Genomic DNA, 6,068 nt, shown 5'->3' with positions numbered 1-6,068 from the left:
ATACCCTCCAGTTCCATCCATGTTGTTGCAAATGGCAAGATTTCATTCTTTTTGATTGCCGACTAATACTCCATTGTGTGTGTGTATGTGTGTGTGTGTGTGTGTGTGTGTGTGTGTGTGTATATATATGTATATATATATATATCACATCTTTATCCATTGATCCGTTGATGGACATTTGGGCTTTTTCCGTACTTTGGCTATTGGTGAAAGCGCTGCTATAAACATTGGGGTGCATGTGCCCCTTCGAAACAGCACACCTGTATCCCTTGGGTAAATACCTAGTAGTGCAATTGCTGGGTCGTAGGGCAGTTCTATTTTTAATTTTTTGAGGAACCTCCATACTGTTTTCCAGAGCGGCTGCACCAGTTTGCATTCCCACCAGCAACACAAAAGAGATCCTCTCTCTCCGCATCCTCGCCGACATCTGTTGTTTCCTGAGCTGTTAATGTTAGCCGTTCTGAGGTGTCAGGTGGTATCTCATTGTGGTTTTGATTTGTATTTCCGTGATGATGAGTGATGTTGAGCATCTGTTCGTGTGTCTGTTAGCCATCTGGATGTCTTCTTTGGAAAAGTCTACTCATGTCTTTTGTCCATTTCTTCACTGGATTATTTGTTGTTTGGGTGTTGAGTTTGATAAGTTCTTTACAGATTTTGGATACTAACCCTTTATCTGATATGTCATTTGCACATATCTTTTCCCATTCCAGCGGTTGCCTTTTAGTTTTGCTGATTGTTTCCTTCTCTGTGCAGAAGCTTTTTATCTTGATGAGGTCCCAATAGTTCATTTTTGCTTTTGTTTCCCTTGCCTGTGGAGACATGTTGAGTAAGAAGTTGCTGTGGGTGAGGTCCAAGAGGTTTTTGCCTGCCTTCTCCTCGAGGATTTTGATGGCTTCCTGTCTCACACTTAGGTCTTTCATCCATTTTGAGTTTATTTTTGTGTATGGTGTAAGAAAGTGGTCCAGGTTCATTCTTCTGCATGTCGCTGTCCAGTTTTCCCAGCACCACTTGCTGAAGAGACTGTCTTTATTCCGTTGGATATTCTTTCCTGCTTTGTCAAAGATGAGCTGGCCCTATGTTTGTGGGACCAGTTCTGGGTTCCCTATTCTGTTCCGTTGATCTAATGTCTGTTTTTGTGCCAGTACCATACTGTCTTGATGATTACAGTTTTGTAACACAGCTTGAAGTCCAGAATTGTGATGCTTCCAGCTTTGGTTTTCTTTCAAGATTGCTTTGGCTGTTCGGGGTCTTTTGTGGTTCCATACAAATTTTAGAATTGTTTGTTCTAGTTCTGTGAGGAATGCTGGTGTCATTTTGATAGGAATTACAATATTTATTTTTGAGAGACCGAGACAGAGCGTGAGTGGGGAGGGGCAGAGAGAGAAGGAGACACAGAATCCTATGCAGGCTCCAGGCTCCGAGCTGTCAGCACAGAGCCCGACGCGGGGCTCGAACCCACGAACCGTGAGATCATGACCTGAGCCGATTGGGCCACCCAGGCACCCCAGGATGGTTACTTTTATCAGAAGCCATGAGGCCTGTACAGTGTTGAAGTAGATCTCCTTAACTGTAAGTCAGAGGAGGCAGGAGCCAAGTGCATTCACTGTACGTCCTGGATATCTCAAAGGGTGGGACTCCAGGAGTTCCAGAGGGGTGGATCTGAGGTTTAGAAGGACCAATTGCAATGCTGTCAGCCAAGGTATTTGGAAGGTCTACAGACGTGCCAGTTGAGGCCTAATGGTGCTGTACTGCGTGCGACTAATGCCGGGATTGCGGACGCAACGTGCAGCGAAAACATAAGGCCTGCTGAGCATCATGGATGTCCTAAAGCCTCTGTACAAGGAGACCCCAGTGACTACGAAGTTCAAGAGAGGTTCCCCGGGGTCGGGATAATATTTGCTAACAGAACTTTAGCCACAGAAGCAGCACTGGCTTGTCCAGAAGAGAAAGGTTTGGCCCAGTGAGAAAACCTACAAACCATGGCTGAACCGTTTGTATCCAGGAGACAGGGAAGCTGTATGAGATCCATTTGTGTGAACAGGTTTTCCTGGATGATACTTTGGACAGGTGGAACGAGCGAGGCAGGAACTTTGTGTGGCCTTGTTATTTCTGCCCCAATCCACCAATATTGGTTCACAAACACTACCTTGTTTTTTTAAGTTATGATCTTTTTAAAGTTTTATTTGTTTAAGTAATCTCCACACCCAACATGGGGCTGAGACTGGACCGCAGGATCGAGTCGGATGCTCTACCTACTGAGCCAACCAGGTACCCCTGAACACTATCATTTTGTCAGTAGGCCAGTAGTTTAATGCATGTACTGTGGTGAGCAGTGGGAATTCTAGAATTTCTGGTAGGGCCAGATTGTTATTGGTCCAACCCAGAGTTCTCCCTTTTTACCAAACTGGCAATCATTAGATTTCCAATATCATTTTTCCTTTTCTACGGCCAATTGTTCAGGCATCTCTGGTCACTATTCCAAAATTACCATTTGGGAGAACAGCACCTGGGACCATGACAGAGATTTGGCTACTGGTTTTGTTTTGTTTTCATTTCTTTCTTTTTTTTTTTAATGTTTATTTATTTTTGAGAGAGAGGGAGAAAGGGAGAGAAAGAGAGACGAAGTGTGAGTGGGGTAGGGTCAGAGAGAGGGAGACACAGAATCTGAAGCAGGCTCCAGGCTGTGACCTGTCAGCACAGAGCCCAGTGCTGGGCTCGAGCCCACGAATCGCAAGATCGTGACCTGAGCTAAAATTGGGATGCTTAACTGACAGAGCCACCCAGGGGCCTCGTGTTTTTTTTTTTTAATTTTTTGAAGATTTTATTTTTACGCAATCTTACACTCAATGTGGGGCTCGAACTCACAAACCCTGACACCAAGAGTCGCGCGCTGCTGTGACTTCAGCATTTTTTTAATAATGACTTTTTTTTAAAGTTTATTTATTTTGAGAGAGACAGTGAGAGTGGGGGAGGGGTAGAAAGGGGAGAGAGAGAGAGAGAGAGAGAGAGAGAGAGAGAGAGAGAGAGAGAGAATATCCCAAGCAGGCCCCACGCTGCCAGCGCAGAGCCCGCTGCGGGGCTCAAACCCACGAATTGTGAGACCATGACCTGAGCTGAAACCAAGAGTTGTACACTTAACTGAATGAGCCACCCAGGCACCCCTTTCCTGGTTGGCTATTTTGTTTACTATTGTCAAATTCTAGAGTTATTTCCTCCTTTTTAAAGGAGTTCTGTCATATTTTTCTGAGAAGTCTCAGCCCAGGAAATGAATGGGGCAGGTACCAAGGAGAACAGGGTACGCATCTCCAGAAATCTCCAGAAGAGCCTAGACAAAGGAACAGGTTCAGAGACAGGAAGCTGTTGAGGGTTACTAGAAACTCTCCCCATCTGAAGGGTCTAGTGCTCGCAGCAGATACCGTCCTGACCCGGACAGGGGTTCCTCCGAATGGATTACAAGGGAGGACTGTGACGGCTCCTTGGAGCCCCACTGCTGGGGACTGGGACATTGGAAAGCTGGCTGAGGGCCCTGAAAGCACTGATGTCTGTAACAATCGTTTAACCAGCATCCCAGTGCTCTGCAAGAACACAGAAATTAGGCTTTGGTTTTTGCTCAGGGGCCTTCATTTCCCAGAGTTGAAAATCTAGAATTTTAGTGGTTTTGCTTTTAGGTGACTCGTCTAGGATACAGGTGAGCTAGTCTGCCAAACAGCTAAATCTGGCATGGATGTAGTTTCCCGTTCCAGCCTGGTCCTTTTTTTTTTTTTTTTTTAAGATTTTATTTTTAGGTAATCTCTACACCAACATGGGGCTCGAACTCATAATCCCGAGATCGAGAGTCACTCGCTCCACTAACTGAGCCAGCCAGGCGCCCCTAGGCCGGTCCTTTTAACTACCGGAGGGGAGGAAGACCTGGTTCAGCCTGTTAGTAAACAAAGTTAAATGTTTCCAGGTGGATTCAACATCTAAAGGAAGACCAGGGGCACCTGGGTGGCTCAGTCAGTTAAATGTCTGACTTTGGCTCAGGCCATGATCTGGTTCACGAGTTCAAGCCCCGCGTTGGGCTCCGTGCTGACAGCTCAGAGCCTGAAGCCAGCTTCGAGTTCTGTGTCTCCCTCTCTCTGCCTCTCTCCCACTCACACTCTCTCTCAAAAATGAATAAGCATTAAAAAAATTTTTTTAAAGGAAGACCAGAATTTTGTTTGAAAACAATTTGCAGTTAATTCTAGTAGCCGTGAACAAGTCACCAGGCTTTTGTGTGCAAGCCCGAATTTTGCTCCCATCAACAGCCTTGGGAAAGGCTTCTATCGTTGTTCTATAGATATTTCCAGTGAGTGTTCTAGCATGTTGCCCAACATAAGGGGTTCGTTTCTCTAAATCCCCTTCAGCATGTACCCGTGGGCCCGGCCCTCACCAAAAACCCGTATGGACTTAACTGACGCAAATCGGAGAAACCAGGTTGGTGAGCTTGAGTCACTTACGTTAAATTCTTCAACAAGCCTGTGGGGTCCTCAGTCACTTTAGGAAACTCTAACAATGCTTACAAGTCAGCCTTATTCCAGGCAGTGTCAAAAACTTGGGGTCTATCTGGATCCTCAGAAGACTTAACTCCAAAGGTGCAGGTTTTGACAGTTTTAGGAAAGGAAGGAGTTGGGGAAGCTTGGAGGAAAGGGAAGCTTGCTGAGATAATCAGAATAGGGAAACCGAGTGTGCAGGAGGTGGGACAAGGCGGCTGCCTCTTGTCCTGAAACAGAAGACAGGGCGGTCGGTGGAAAAAGGCTCGGAAGCTTTTTTGTCTGTTTGCTTGCCTCAGTCTAGAAATTGTATTTTGCAGGCAGGCAATTTTAGATTCCTGGCAACATTCTGAAGCTTCAAAATTCCAGTCAAAGTAGGCATCCCATTCAGTTTTTGTTGTTTTTTATTTAATTTTGAAGTAATCTCTATGCCCAACATGGAACTCGAACCCACGACTCTCGAGATCAAGGATTGCACGCCGTACTGACTGATCCAGCCAGGCCCCTGCCCCCGCTCCCCTGCCCTTTTAATCAGTTTTGACAATTAAAAAAAAAATTTTTTTTAACGTTTATCTATCTTTGAGAAGAGAGAGAGCATGAGCAGGGGAGGAGAGAGAAAGAGGGAGACACAGAATCCAAAACAGGCTCCAGGTTCCGAGCTCTCAGCACAGAGCCGCACGTGGGGCTCAAACTCACGGAGTGCGGGGTCATGACCCGAGCGGAAGTCTGACGCCCAAGCGACTGAGCCACCCAGGCGCCCGTTTTGACAATTTTAGAGCCATGGCTGTCCGGTTTTGAAAAAAGTAAGTTAGGGGAGATCGAAAGTTCCTCACAATGGCCCCTGACGTTCTAAATTACTTTTGGTTCTGTGGGTCTGTTTGGTTAGAACCGCACGAGAAGTCACCATAGTTTTTAAACATACAACTGGCTGGGGTCCCAGGAAGGGAGGATGTCCTCAAAGGAGTGTGATGTCTGGGCTCCCATTTCTTGGAGGTTTTCAGAGCAAACATGATGAGGGAGAAGGCAAGCTGACACCCCACAACCCTCCCCCAGGTGGGGTACATGTGACGCTCCTCAGGCACTCCCGCTGCCCAAGGACAAAGGAGAGGACAGAAAACAAATGGTCAAACTGGGAGTCTCCAGAAGTTTACAAATGTCTTAGTAAATTACAAGAAAAAGGCAATCTCATCAATAGTCTCATCTGCAGAAAACTGTGGACTCAGTTTCCTGGAGCCCCAACACTACCCTCCCCTCCATGTGATGTGGGAACAAAGGCAAGAAGGAAACGGTAAATAACATTGAATTTATTACCTGCTGCCCGTTGACAAATGCAGAGTATAACATTTCTCCAGGAACCCCATACTGTCCTAATGTTAATGCCTTACCAGAAGAAAACAACCGTAGCCCGACAATAGGGAGGTCTCCAGTATCTTAGGAGTTCTCTTCGGCATATCAAAGTCCTTCTGGAAAACTCTCTGTTGCCTTTACCTCGCACAAGTCCATAGTATATGACCAGTCCAGCCCAGCTCCCCCTGCCCAGGGGTCCTGTCCTCGTGC

Source organism: Lynx rufus, unplaced genomic scaffold (assembly GCF_022079265.1).
Source record: "Lynx rufus isolate CCGP_SWC_20201006 ecotype Redwood Valley unplaced genomic scaffold, mLynRuf1.p SCAF_7, whole genome shotgun sequence".
NCBI lineage: Eukaryota > Metazoa > Chordata > Mammalia > Carnivora > Felidae > Lynx > Lynx rufus.
Note: the sequence above shows the minus strand (reverse complement) of the source record.